General features: G+C 49.3%; 1 pseudogene; it reads left to right on the forward strand.

Moving 5' to 3' along the window:
- Positions 1-14,687, forward strand: part of LOC103634936 (aspartokinase 1, chloroplastic-like) — a 46,902-nt pseudogene that overhangs the window by 22,206 nt on the left and 10,009 nt on the right.

Consider the following 14,687-nt stretch of genomic DNA (forward strand, 5'->3'; position numbering starts at 1 on the left):
TACTCCGGCGAGGAATTACACGCGGCAGGGAGAAAAACAAGGGGCGATAGGGGCGGGAGAGGTCCCTTACCTCAAGGCAGACTCCGGGGACTCCTCGGCGGCGACGGAGACGCGACGGTGGCCCGGGTCGACGGTGGCGGCTGCACGGCGGACGGCGGGTGAGCGCGGGCAGAGAGAAATAGGGAGGGAAAGGGGAAATTGATGCGCGTTCCGGGTTGCGGACGTCGGGGCGAAGCTCACCGTGGCAATGGACACGGCGGAGCTCCAACGGCGGCCGGGAACCGAGCTCGGAACGGCGGGGTTTACGGCGGCGGCGCTCTGGCGTGCGCACAGCGAGGGAGAGGTGGAAGAGGGGGCCGGTTGGTGCGCGAATGAGGGAGGGGGAGATGGCGAGCAAGGCTCGGGGCTCAAGTGGCCGAGGGCGAGGTGGGGCGAGCCCCACGCGCGACGTGGGCGCGGAGACCGCGGCACGCACGGCGGCGGTTACGCGAAGACGGAGAAGCTGACAAGCCGGGCCCGCGGCGCAGAGAGAGAGAAGAAAGCGGGTGCGGGCACGAGGGAAGCGGGGCTGACAGGCCGGGCCCACGGGCAGAGGGAGAGGGAGGCGGGTGCGCGGGAGGCGGCCGCGCCGACAGGCCGGGCCCGCTGCGCAGAGAGAGGAGAGGGGGGGAGGCGCGCGCGCGAGGTGGGTCGACTGGGCCGAAAGGCCGAGGGGGCGGGGAAAGCGGGCTGCTTTGCCTTTTTCTTTTATTCTGAATTGTTTTTCCCTTTTCTTTTTACTTTCCCTATTTGATTCAAATTCAAACAAGCCACAAATTCAAACCAAACCTTCCAAGAATTATGCACCAAGCAAAAGTGAAATCTAGGGTTCAACATGATGCAACAATTCATACTCCCTTAGGGTTTAACATAATAAACTATAATTACAAATAAAATAAGCACTTAGCTCCTATAGAAATGAGAAAGAAAAGAATGAGGAAGGATGAGAAAAGGGAAGTAACACCTGAATTTGTGAATATGAGCAAAGAAATTTTATACCCCCAAATTCAGGGTGTTACAAACCTATCCCCCTTAAAAGAATCTCGCCCCGAGATTCAAGGTTGGTCAGCAAAGAGTTCAGGGTATTTGGCCTTCAGGTCATCTTCTCGTTCCCAGGTTGCTTCTTCCTCCGAGTGGTGACCCCATCTGACTTTGCACATTCTGATGGTATTTCTCCGGGTGACTCTGTCTGCAAACTCCAAAATCTGCATTGGCTTTTCTATGTAGGTCAGATCTTCCTGAACTTCCAAACCTTCCACTGGCAACTGCTCTTTTGGTACTCGCAGACATTTCTTCAATTGCGACACGTGGAACACGTTGTGCACTGCTGACAAGCTCTCTGGTAGGTTGAGCTGGTAGGCCACTTCTCCACGCTTTGCTTGAATCTGATATGGTCCGACGTACCGGGGTGCTAACTTGCCTTTAACTCCGAACCTTCTGACTCCCCTGATAGGTGACACCTTCAGATAGACGTAATCCCCCACTTCGAAACTTAGTTCTCTTCTCCTTCGGTCCGCATAGCTTCGCTGTCTTGACTGGGCTATCTTCAGGTTCTCCCGAACCATTTTGATATTCTCTTCGGCTTCAAGCAATATGTCGGGGCCAAACACCTATCTCTCCCCAGGCTGGTCCCAATGCAGCGGGGTCCTACAACTCCGTCCATAGAGTGCCTGAAACGGTGACATCTTCAAGCTGGCCTGGTAACTATTGTTGTAGGAGAATTCTGCATAAGGTAATCTTTTGTCCCACCCTGACTTGTCTTGCAACGCACAGGCTCTCAACATATCTTCTAGGATCTGATTAGTTCTTTCAGTCTGACCGTCTGTCTGCGGGTGATAAGCTGAGCTGAAGTTCAAATGGGTGCCCAAAGCTTCTTGTAGCTGCTGCCAAAAATGAGATGTGAACTGCGTTCCTCGATCTGACACTATCTTCTTCGGCACACCATGAAGGCAGACTATCCGTGACATGTATAACTCAGCTAACGTTGCTCCGGTGTATGTTGTCTTCACAGGTATGAAATGGGCCACCTTTGTTAAGCGGTCCACAACCACCCAGATGGAATCATAACCGGCCCGGGTACGAGGTAGGCCAACTATAAAATCCATCCCGATCTCATCCCACTTCCACTGAGGAATCCGCAAAGGCTGCAACAATCCGGCAGGCCTCTGATGCTCTGCTTTGGTTCTCTGACAGCTATTACATAATGTCCCGCATGGCACTGGGGTTGCCAAATCCAGAGAAATCCCAACAGATGCTGGGATCGTCATCTTCCTCGGACCCAGAGGGCCCGTAGGTCGAGACGTCCGTCAATCGGTCCCAAAGCGACCGCATACGAAACCCCAGAGGGGTTGCACTCGCCTCAACGAGAGCGCCCACCAAAGCGAGGTCGCTAGGCGGGTTGAGGCCGAGTCGAAATAATGTAGGATGGGAATCGGTCGGTACCTTTTGGTCGACGAGGAGCGACGTAGTCACGTCGGGGGCTGATCGCGCCGTCGTCCTAGGTACGAGGGCGACGTCCTGCAGGCCCTCCGCGAGCTCGCTGGCGTCGTCCACTTGCTCGGGATTGGCATGTCGCGGGGGGACGGCGCTCGCCTTCGTCTCGAACGCGAGGTCGACGCCCGACGCGCCCTCCGTCGGGGCGCTGGGGACGTCGATTCGCTCGATAGCCGACGAAGCGTGGCCTCCCGTTTGGCCTTGGTTGCCCCGCCTCCTCCTCCGTTGCCGGGGGAGAGGACGGGGCGAGCTCGAATGTCGTTCTTCCACCGCGCGGGGAAGATGTCGTCGATTCCGCCGCCGGAGGGCGGGTTGTCGGCCGCCATGGTTGTTGTCGCGCGGCGGTGGAAGGAGTATCATGTCGTAGCTGCCATCGAGGGACATGAACTCAAGACTCCCGAAACGGAGCACCGTCCCGGGTTGGAGAGGTTGTTGGAGACTGCCCATCTGGAGCTTGACGGGAAGCTGCTCGTCAACATGCAGCAGGCCCCTACCTGGCGCGCCAACTGTCGGCGTTTCGAGACCGGGGGGGTCCCTAAGCCGACGAGTGAGTGTGCCGCGTGCCCCAGCCCAGATGGGTCGAGCGCGTGGGCGAGCACGAAGGGGGGAAAGGAGCGAGGAGGCCGGAGTCCGGCGAGAGAGAGGTGGGAATCCCGTGGCCTTCGTGTTCGTCCCGCGCCCAGGTCGGGTGCGCTTGCAGTAGGGGGTTACAAGCGTCCACGCGGGTGAGGGAAGCAAGCGGCCCCAAGAGAGCGCCTGTCCCCGTCCTCGTCCCCGCGCGGCCAACCTTCTCTAAGAAGGCCCTGGTCCTTCCTTTTATAGGCGTAAGGAGAGGATCCAGGTGTACAATGGGGGTGTAGCAGAGTGCTACGTGTCTAGCGGGGGGAGAGCTAGTGCCCTAAGTACATGCCAATGTGGCAGCCGGAGAGATCTTGGCACCCTGCTGGCGTGATGTCGTGGCTGTCGGAGGAGCAACGGAGCCTGGCGGAGGGACAGCTATTGGAACGGTTGTGTCCTTGCTGACGTCGCCCTGCTTCCGTAAGAGAGCTGAGAGCCGCCGTCGTCACGGGGCTAGCGGGGTGCCATCATTGCCTATCTGGCGGAGCTAGCCAGATGGGACACCGGTCTTGTTCTCTGCGGCCCGAGTCGACTCGGGGTAGGGTGATGATGGTGCTTCCTGTCGACGTGGCTGGCCTGTGCCCTAGGTTGGGCGACGTGGAGGCTCCTCCGAAGCCGGGGTCGAGTCTGTCTTCCATGGCCGAGGCCGAGTCCGAGCCCCTGGGTCGGGCGAGGCGGAAGTCGTCGGCAGAGGCCAGGGCGGTGTCCGAGCCCTGGGGTCGGATGAAGCGGGGTTCGTCGTCTTCTGGGGCTGAGCTCGAGTCCGAGCCCTGGGTCGGGCGAAGCGGAGTTCGTCGTCTTCCGGGGCCTTAGCCCGAGTCCGAGCCCTGGGTCGGGCGGAGCGGAGTTCGCCGTCTTCCGGGGCTTAGCCCGAGTCCGAGCCCTGGGTCGGGCGGAGCAGAGTTCGCCGTCTTCCGGGGCCTTAGCCCGAGTCCAAGCCCTGGGTCGGGCAGAGCGGAGTTCGCCGTCTTCCGGGGCTTAGCCCGAGTCCGAGCCCTGGGTCGGGCGGAGCGGAGTTCACCGTCTTCCGAGGCTTAGCCCGAGTCCGAGCCCTGGGTCGGGCGGAGCGGAGTTCGCCGTCTTCCGGGGCTTAGCCCGAGTCCGAGCCCTGGATCGGGCGGAGCGGAGTTCGCCGTCTTTCGGGACTTAGCCCGAGTCCGAGCCCTGGGTCGGGCGGAGCTTCTTATGGTGCCTTTGGCAGGGCCTGGCTTCCTTTGCGTTAAATGCTCCTTTTTTGGTGCGGTTGTTGCGGCGATTCAGTCAGGGTTGCTTCTTAGCGAAGGCAAGGCCTCGGGCAAGCCGGAGATGTGTCCGCCGTTGAAGGGGGGCCTCGGGCGAGACGGAAACCCCTTCGGGGTTGGCTGCCCTTGCCCAAGGCTAGGCTCGGGCGAGGCGTGATCGAGTCGCTCGTATGGACTGATCCCTGACTTAATCGCACCCATCAGGCCTCTGCAGCTTTATGCTGATGGGGGTTACCAGCTGAGAATTAGGCGTCTTGAGGGTACCCCTAATTATGGTCCCCGACAAATAGATATTTAATAAACCATATTTTTCTTTCTGAGGAAAAAAGTTGAGATAACAGTTGATGCTAATCACTAAGCTAGCATGTGCATTTCATGAAAATCGTTGCTTATCCCCATACATTGCCTAATTGGTCTGAAAGCATACTGTGCTTGTGATAGGTATGGAAAGATGTTGATGGTGTACTTACTTGTGATCCAAATATCTACTCACATGCAAAGACTGTTCTATACTTAACATTTGAAGAGGCCACGGAACTTGCTTATTTTGGTGCTCAGGTACGCTTTCTTTTAAGTGAAGAATCAAAAGTAACATTTCCCCCATGAAAATTATCTGACTTGGACTGTTAAAGGGGCTATGATGGTTGACATGCGATGATTCATTTTTGTCACTAATGAATCTATGTACAAATTATATTTTGAATGCTCGAGAAAAGAGTTCTGGAACTAAACAACGGTACATGATATTCATCCTTATTGCACGTTTTCAGGACTTGAACCGTGTATAGTGTGAGCAGGCTGCTTCTCAGTGAATAAACGAATCTTTGAGTTGCATACTTCTCAAAAACGAAAGATCATGTTCAGTAGATAAATATATGTTCCCTTTTTACCTTTTAAAGCTATATTGATTGTTGCTTGGCATTTGCTTTACTAATCATCATGAATTGAACATATAGCTCATGATGTCAGTCTCCTGAACAGAAGCGAGAAATTTAGGATCGTTATTGTGGACTGTTCACTCCAATGCAGGTTTTGCATCCACAATCGATGAGACCTGCTAGAGAAGGTGATATTCCAGTTAGGGTTAAGAATTCATACAACCCTAAAGCTCCAGGAACCCTTATTAGTTATTACCAGACAAAGGGACATGGATAAGGTCTGTAGTAGGTAACTTCAAATATATCCTCACATCCGCTTGATGAGGCATTGATTTTTTCGCCCCTCTTTTTCACTACTAGGTTGTACTAACTAGCATAGTGCTCAAGTCAAATGTCACTATGTTGGACATTGTGAGCACTCGGATGCTTGGTCAGTATGGTTTTCTGGCAAGGGTATGTTGAACACTAAGCCATTTTTGTATTTATATTTCACTGTTCTAATCACTGCATGTGTGACCTTGAGCAGGTATTTGCTATATTTGAAGATCTATGTATATCTGTGGATTGTGTTGCTACCAGTGAAGTTAGTGTTTCTGTGTCACTTGATCCATCAAAGATCTGGAGTAGGGAACTGAAAGGGAAATGTGCCCTTGGGCCATTTCTAAGTATTTTGGTGATTTAGTGTCCAACACAAGTGCCTAAGTGTTAAAAGGTGGACAAAGTACAAATCAAGTATAAAGGTATGTTTCTAAGACTTAGTATATTGTTTTGGAGACTAATGTATTATGTCTAAGTGCTGGAAACAGGAAAAATCAAGATGGAATTAAAGATGGCTTTGTTCCGCCGAAGTCAGCTCAGTCTGGGTGCACCGGACTGTCCGGTGCGCCAGGCTGACTCAGGCAAACTTGCTGCTCTCGGGAAATCGTCGGCGACGTACGGCTATAATTCACTGGACTGTCCGGTGGCGCACCGGACTGTCTGGTGAGCCAACAGTCAGTCGGGCCAACGGTCGGCCGCGGAATCCGCGCGTGACGCGTGGCAAGTGTCAACGGTCGGAAGGGGCACCGGACTGTCCGGTGCGCCAACGGCTCCAAGACTGCAACGGTCGGCTTCACCAAATAAGGAAAGAGATCCGCACCGGATTGTCCGGTGCGCCAGGCGACAGAAGGCAAGAATTGCCTTCCTGGAATGCTCTCAACGGCTCCTAGCTGCCTTGGGGCTATAAAAGGGACCCCTAGGCGCATGGAGGAAAACACCAAGTATTCTCTAAGCATTCCTAAGCACCAAGACTTCGATTCCGCGCATTTGATTCTTTGTGATAGCAACTAGAGCTCCATTTGAGTTGTGAACTCGTCGGGTTGTGTTATGAGTTCTTGTTGTGACTTGTGTGCGTGTTGGTACTCTGATTTCGTGTCTTGTGTGCGTTGCTCATCCCTCTCTTACTCCGTGCTTCTTTGTGAACATCAAGTGTAAGGGCGAGAGGCTCCAAGTTGTGGAGATTCCTCGCAAACGGGATATAGTAAACAAAGCAAAACACCGTGGTATTCAAGTGGGTCTTTGGACCGCTTGGGAGGGGTTGATTGCAACCCTCGTCCGTTGGGACGCCACAACGTGGAGTAGGCAAGTGTTGGACTTGGCCGAACCACGGGATAAACCACTGTGCCATCTCTGTGTTGATCTCCTTGTGGTCATAGTGTTGTGCAAGTTCTCCTCTCTAGCCACTTGGCTTAATTGTGCTAACTCCTAATCAAGTTTTGTGGATTAAGTTTCAAGTGTTTTACAGGATCACCTATTCACCCCCCTCTAGGTGCTCTCAATTGGTATCAGAGCCGTTCTCTTCAATAAAGGGACTAATCGCCCGAAGAGATAGATCCTAAGGGCAAGGGGATTGTGATCAATGATAAGGAGAAGGAGTCCTTCGTCAACGAGCCTAAAGATGACAAGCCCACCGACTCGGGCTCGGGCCACAAACGAAAAGATGGGAAGAAGAAGAAGACGAGGCGCATCAAGGAGATCGTCTACTACGACGACAGCGACGAGTCCTCTTCTTCCCAAAAGGACGACGACTACAATGACTACGAGAAAAGAAAGACGGTTAATTCAAACTTCTCTTTTGATTATTCTCGTATTCTGCATAGTTCAAATGCACATTTGCTTTCCATTCCTCTTGGCAAACCTCCACACTTTTATGGGGAGGACTACGGTTTTTGGAGTCACAAAATGTGTAGTCACTTGTTCTCTCTCTATCCAAGCATATGGGAGATAGTAGAGAGTGGAATGAAATTTGATAGTACTGATAGTCCCATGTTCATTAATGAGCAAATTCACAAAAATGCACAAGCTACTACTGTTCTTCTAGCTTCATTGTGCAGGGACGAATACCATAAGGTGAGCGGCTTGGATAATGCCAAGCAAATTTGGGACACCCTCAAGATCTCACATGAGGGGAATGACGTCACCATGCTCACCAAAATGGAGTTGGTGGAGGGCGAACTTGGAAGATTCGCAATGATCAGGGGCGAGGAGCCAACCCAAACGTACAACCGGCTCAAGACCCTCATCAACAAAATAAGGAGCTACGGAAGCACGCGATGGACGGACCACGACGTCGTCCATCTAATGCTAAGGTCCTTTACCGTCCTTGATCCACATCTTGTGAACAATATTCGTGAGAATCCTAGGTACACCAAGATGACGCCCGAGGAGATACTTGGAAAGTTTGTAAGCGGGCGGATGATGATCAAGGAGGCGAGATACGTGGATGATGCATTGAATGACCCAATCCACGAGCCTCAAACCGTTGCTCTCAAAGCGACAAGGAGCAAGGAGGCACTACCTAGCAAGGTGGCGCAAGTTGAGGCGGCCGAGCTTAATGAGGAAGAAATGGCCCTTATCATCAAGCGGTTCAAGACGGCGCTAAAGGGTCGCAAGGAGCACCCCCAACAAGAACAAGACGAAGGGGAAGCGTTCCTGCTTCAAATGTGGTAAGATTGGTCATTTTATCGCTAATTGTCCCGATAATGATAGTGACCAGGAAAAGAAGAGTGGAAAGTGGGAAAAGAAGAAGAACTACAAGAAGGCGAAGGGCGAGGCACATCTTGGAAAGGAGTGGGATTCAGATTGCTCCTCGTCCGACTCCGACAACGAAGGACTCGCCGCCACCGCCTTCAACAAGTCATCCCTCTTTCCCAACGAGCATCACACATGCCTCATGGCAAAAGAGAAGAAGGTATGTACTCAAAACAATACTACTTATGCTTCTTCAAGCAAGGATGAGTCTAGCGATGATGATGAAATAGACTATTCATGCTTATTCAAGGGCTTAGATAGAACTAAGATTGATAAGATTAATGAATTGATTGATGCTTTGAATGATAAGAATAGATTACTAGAAAAACAAGAGGATCTTTTATATGAAGAGCATGATAAATCTGTTAGTGCACAAAATTCTCTTGCTCTAGAAGTTAAAAGGAATGAAATGCTTTCTTGTGAACTATCTACTTGTCATGAAACCATTTCTACTTTAAAAGGTGTTAATGATGATTTAAATGCTAAACTAGAAGTAGCAAATAAATCTAACTCGTGTAGAACATGTTATGATTTGCAATAGGTGCAAAGATCTTAATGTTGATGCTTGTAGTGAACACCTAGTTTGCATTTCTAAATTAAATGATGAAGTGGCTAGTCTTAATGCCCAACTTAAGACTAGCAAGAGTGAATTTGACAAGCTAAAATTTGCAAGGGATGCTACACGATTAGTAGACACCCCTCAATTAAGGATGGTCTTGGCTTCAAGAGGGAAGTCAAGAACTTAACAGGCCATAAGGCTTCCATCTCCGCCAAGGAGAAAGGGAAGGCCCCTATGGCTAGTAGTGCTCAAAAGAACCATGCCTTCATGTATCATGATAGGAGACATTCTAGAAATGTTTATAGAAGTTATGATGCTTTTTCTCATGCCATGGTTGCTTCTAGCTCTTCTATTATGCATGATAGAAATTTAGCTAGAAGAAATGGTGTTCATGTTTCTAGGAAAATAATAAATGAACCTTCTACAATTTATCATGCTTGCAATGCTTCATTTGCGATTTGTAGAAAGGATAGGAAAGTGTTTGCTAGGAAACTAGGGGCAAAATGCAAGGGAGATAAAACTTGCATTTGGATCCCTAAGGATATTGTCACTAACCTTGTAGGACCCAACAAGAGTTGGGTACCTAAGACCCAAGCCTAAATTTGCCTTGCAGGTTTATGCATCCGGGGGATCAAGCTGGATTATCGACAGCGGATGCACAAACCACATGACGGGGGAGAAGAAGATGTTCACCTCCTACGTCAAGAATAAAGATTCCCAAGATTCAATCATATTCGGTGACGGGAATCAAGGCAAGGTTAAAGGCTTAGGCAAGATTGCAATCTCAAATGAGCACTCTATTTCTAATGTATTCTTAGTTGAGTCGATTGGATATAATTTGTTATCCGTAAGTCAATTATGTAATATGGGATATAATTGTCTATTCACAAATGTAGATGTGTCTGTCTTTAGAAGAAGTGATGGTTCATTAGCTTTTAAGGGTGTATTGGACGACAAACTCTATTTAGTTGATTTTGCAAAAGAAGAGGCCGGTCTAGATGCATGCTTAATTGCTAAGACTAGCATGGGCTGGTTGTGGCATCGCCGCTTAGCACATGTGGGGATGAAGAACCTTCACAAGCTTCTAAAGGGAGAACATGTGATAGGTCTAACTAATGTTACTTTCGAAAAAGATAGACCTTGTGCAGCTTGTCAAGCAGGGAAACAGGTGGGAAGCTCTCATCATGCCAAAAATGTGATGACGACATCAAGACCCCTGGAGTTACTTCATATGGACCTCTTCGGACTCGTCGCCTATCTAAGCATAGGAGGAAGTAAGTATGGTCTTGTTATAGTTGATGACTTTTCCCGCTTCACTTAGGTATTCTTTTTGCAGGATAAATCTGAAACCCAAGGGACCCTCAAGCGCTTCCTAAGAAGAGCTCAAAACGAGTTTGAGCTCAAGGTGAAGAAGATAAGGAGCGACAATGGGTCCGAGTTCAAGAACCTTCAAGTGGAGGAGTATCTTGAGGAGGAAGGAATCAAGCACGAGTTCTCTGCTCCCTACACACCACAGCAAAATGGTGTGGTAGAGAGGAAGAACAGGACGCTTATAGACATGGCGAGGACGATGCTTGGAGAGATCAAGACTCCCGAGCGCTTTTGGTCGGAAGCCATGAACACGGCCTGCCACGCCATCAACCGGGTCTACCTTCATCGCCTCCTCAAGAAGACTTTGTATGAGCTACTAACCGGTAACAAACCCAATGTTTCGTATTTCTGAGTTTTTGGGAGTAAATGCTACATTCTAGTGAAGAAGGGTAGGAATTCCAAATTTGCTCCCAAAGCGGTATAAGGGTTTTTGTTAGGTTATGACTCAAATACAAAGGCGTATAGGGTCTTCAACAAATCATCGGGTTTGGTTGAAGTCTCTAGCGACGTTGTATTTGATGAGACCAATGGCTCTCCAAGAGAGCAAGTTGTTGATCTTGATGATGTAGATGAAGAAGACGTTCCAACGGCCGCAATACGCACCATGGCAATTGGAGATGTGCGGCCACAGGAGCAAAATGCACGAGATCAACCTTCTTCCTCAACAATGGTGCATCCCCCAACTCAAGACGATGAACAGGTTCATCAAGAGGAGACGTGTGATCAAGGGGGAGCACAAAATGATCATGTAATGGAGGAAGAAGCACAACAGGCACCTCCAACTCAAGTCCGAGCGATGATTCAAAGGGATCATCCCATCGACCAGATTTTGGGTGACATTAGCAAGGGAGTAACTACTCGGTCTCGATTAGTTAATTTTTGTGAGCATTACTCCTTTGTCTCTTCTATTGAGACTTTCAGGGTAGAGGAGGCCTTGCTAGATCCGGACTGGGTGTTGGCCATGCAAGAGGAGCTCAATAACTTCAAGAGAAATGAAGTTTGGACACTGGTGCCTCGTCCCAAGCAAAATGTTGTGGGAACAAAGTGGGTGTTCCGCAACAAACAAGACGAGCACGGGGTGGTGACAAGGAACAAGGCACGACTTGTGGCAAAAGGTTATGCCCAAGTCGCAGGTTTGGACTTTGAGGAGACTTTTGCTCCTGTGGCTAGGCTAGAGTCCATTCGTATATTGCTAGCATATGCCGCCCACCATTCTTTCAGGTTGTTCCAAATGGATGTGAAGAGCGCCTTCCTCAACGGGCCAATCAAGGAAGAGATGTACGTGGAGCAACCCCCTGGATTCGAGGATGAACGGTACCCCGACCACGTGTGTAAGCTCTCTAAGGCGCTCTATGGACTTAAGCAAGCCCCAAGAGCATGGTATGAATGCCTTAGAGACTTTTTAATTGCTAATGCTTTCAAAGTCGGGAAAGCCGATCCAACTCTTTTTACTAAGACATGTGATGGTGATCTTTTTGTGTGCCAAATTTATGTCGATGACATAATATTTGGTTCTACTAACCAAAAGTCTTGTGAAGAGTTTAGCAGGGTGATGACTCAAAAGTTTGAGATGTCGATGATGGGCGAGTTAAGCTATTTCCTTGGGTTCCAAGTGAGGCAACTCAAGGATGGTACCTTCATCTCCCAAATGAAGTACACGCAAGACTTGATCAAGCGGTTTGGGATGAAGGACGCCAAGCCCGCAAAGACTCCAATGGGAACCGACGGACACACCGACCTCAACAAAGGAGGTAAGTCCGTTGATCAAAAGACATACCGGTCTATGATAGGGTCTTTACTTTATTTATGTGCTAGTAGACCAGATATTATGCTTAGCGTATGCATGTGTGCTAGATTTCAATCCGATCCAAGGGAATGTCACTTAGTGGCGGCGAAGCGAATTCTTAGATATTTAGTCGCTATGCCTTGCTTCGGGATCTGGTATCCAAAGGGGTCTACCTTTGACTTAATTGGATATTCAGACTCCGATTATGCTGGATGTAAGGTCGATAGGAAGAGTACATCAGGGACGTGCCAATTCTTAGGAAGGTCCCTGGTGTCGTGGAGTTCTAAGAAACAAACCTTCGTTGCCCTATCCACCGCTGAGGCCGAGTATGTTGCCGCAGGACAGTGTTGCGCACAACTACTTTGGATGAGGCAAACCCTCAGGGACTTTGACTACAATCTGAGCAAAGTCCCACTCCTATGTGATAATGAGAGTGCTATCCGCATGGCGGATAATCCTGTTGAACACAGCCGCACAAAGCACATAGACATCCGGCATCACTTTTTGAGAGACCACCAGCAAAAGGGGGATATCGAAGTGTTTCATGTTAGCACCGAGAACCAGCTAGCAGATATCTTTACTAAGCCTTTAGATGAGCAGACCTTTTGCAAGTTGCGTAGTGAGCTAATGTCTTAGATTCGCGGAACTTGGATTGATTTATAGCATACATGTGTTTTATGCTTTGATCATGTTCCTTAATGCATTTTGTTGTTTATTTATGATGCTCAAGTTGTACAAGCACTCCCCGTACCTCACAAGTCCATTTGCGAGTGATGCACATATTTAGGGGGAGATGTGCTACAACTTGACCCTTTGAGACTAACTGTGTGCTTGAGTTTGCTTAACTTAGTCTCAAAGAAGGTTTGAAAGGGAAAAGGTGGACTTGGACCATGCAAGACTTCCACTGCACTCCGATGAAAGAGTAACTTATTCCAAGTTCATCTCTATACTCTTATTGCCTTTTTACTCTTAGTTGAAGATTTTGGTGAGGCAATGGGGTTAAAGGGCCAAGATTGATCCCGTTTTGGTGCTTGATGCCAAAGGGGGAGAAAATAAGGCCAAAGCAACAAATGGATCAGCTACCACTTGAGAATTTTGAAAACAGTAGAATAGAACTTTTGGTTTGTCAAAACTCTCTTGTTGTCCACTTGAGAATTTTGAAAACAGTAGAATAGAGCTTTTGGTTTGTCAAAACTCTCTTGTTGTCTCTATTGTCAAAAGTTGGCTTCTTGTAGGGAGAGTAATTGATTATGGGAAAAAGGGGTGCGAGTTTTTGAATCTTTGATCAATTTCTCTTGAAATATCTCTCTTTATGTCTCTACAAGTGAATTTGACTTAGAGATAGGAAATTGAGTTTGATTTGCAAAAACAAACCAAGTGGTGGCAAAGAATGATCCATATATGCCAATTATGAATCAAAACAAATTTGTGTTTTTATTTGAATTGATGTTGCACTTCTTTTAGTTGCTTTATGTTGTGTTGGCATAAATCACCAAAAAGGGGGAGATTGAAAGGGAAATGTGCCCTTGGGCCATTTCTAAGTATTTTGGTGATTTAGTGTCCAACACAAGTGCCTAAGTGTTAAAAGGTGGACAAAGTACAAATCAAGTATAAAGGTATGTTTCTAAGACTTAGTATATTGTTTTGGAGACTAATGTATTATGTCTAAGTGCTGGAAACAGGAAAAATCAAGATGGAATTAAAGATGGCTTTGTTCCGCCGAAGTCAGCTCAGTCTGGGTGCACCGGACTGTCCGGTGCGCCAGGCTGACTCAGGCAAACTTGCTGCTCTCGGGAAATCGTCGGCGACGTACGGCTATAATTCACCGGACTGTCCGGTGGCGCACTGGACTGTCCGGTGAGCCAACAGTCAGTCGGGCCAACGGCCGACCGCGGAATCCGCGCGTGACGCGTGGCAAGTGCCAACGGTCGGAAGGGGCACCGGACTGTCCGGTGTGCACCAGACAGTGTCCGGTGCGCCAACGGCTCCAAGACTGCAACGGTCGGCTTCGCCAAATAAGGAAAGAGATCCGCACCGGACTGTCCGGTGCGCCAGGCGACAGAAGGCAAGAATTGCCTTCCTGGAATGCTCTCAACGGCTCCTAGCTGCCTTGGGGCTATAAAAGGGACCCCTAGGCGCATGGAGGAAAACACCAAGTATTCTCTAAGCATTCCTAAGCACCAAGACTTCGATTCCGCGCATTTGATTCTTTGTGATAGCAACTAGAGCTCCATTTGAGTTGTGAACTCGCCGGGTTGTGTTGTGAGTTCTTGTTGTGACTTGTGTGCGTGTTGGTACTCTGATTTCGTGTCTTGTGTGTGTTGCTCATACCTCTCTTACTCTGTGCTTCTTTGTGAACATCAAGTGTAAGGGCGAGAGGCTCCAAGTTGTGGAGATTCCTCGCAAACGGGATATAGTAAACAAAGCAAAACACTGTGGTATTCAAGTGGGTCTTTGGACCGCTTGGGAGGGGTTGATTGCAACCCTCGTCCGTTGGGACGCCACAACGTGGAGTAGGCAAGTGTTGGACTTGGCCGAACCACGGGATAAACCACTGTGCCATCTCTGTGTTGATCTCCTTGTGGTCATAGTGTTGTGCAAGTTCTCCTCTCTAGCCACTTGGCTTAATTGTG

The sequence above is a fragment of the Zea mays genome, chromosome 1 (genome assembly GCF_902167145.1).
Source record: "Zea mays cultivar B73 chromosome 1, Zm-B73-REFERENCE-NAM-5.0, whole genome shotgun sequence".
Classification (NCBI taxonomy): domain Eukaryota; kingdom Viridiplantae; phylum Streptophyta; class Magnoliopsida; order Poales; family Poaceae; genus Zea; species Zea mays.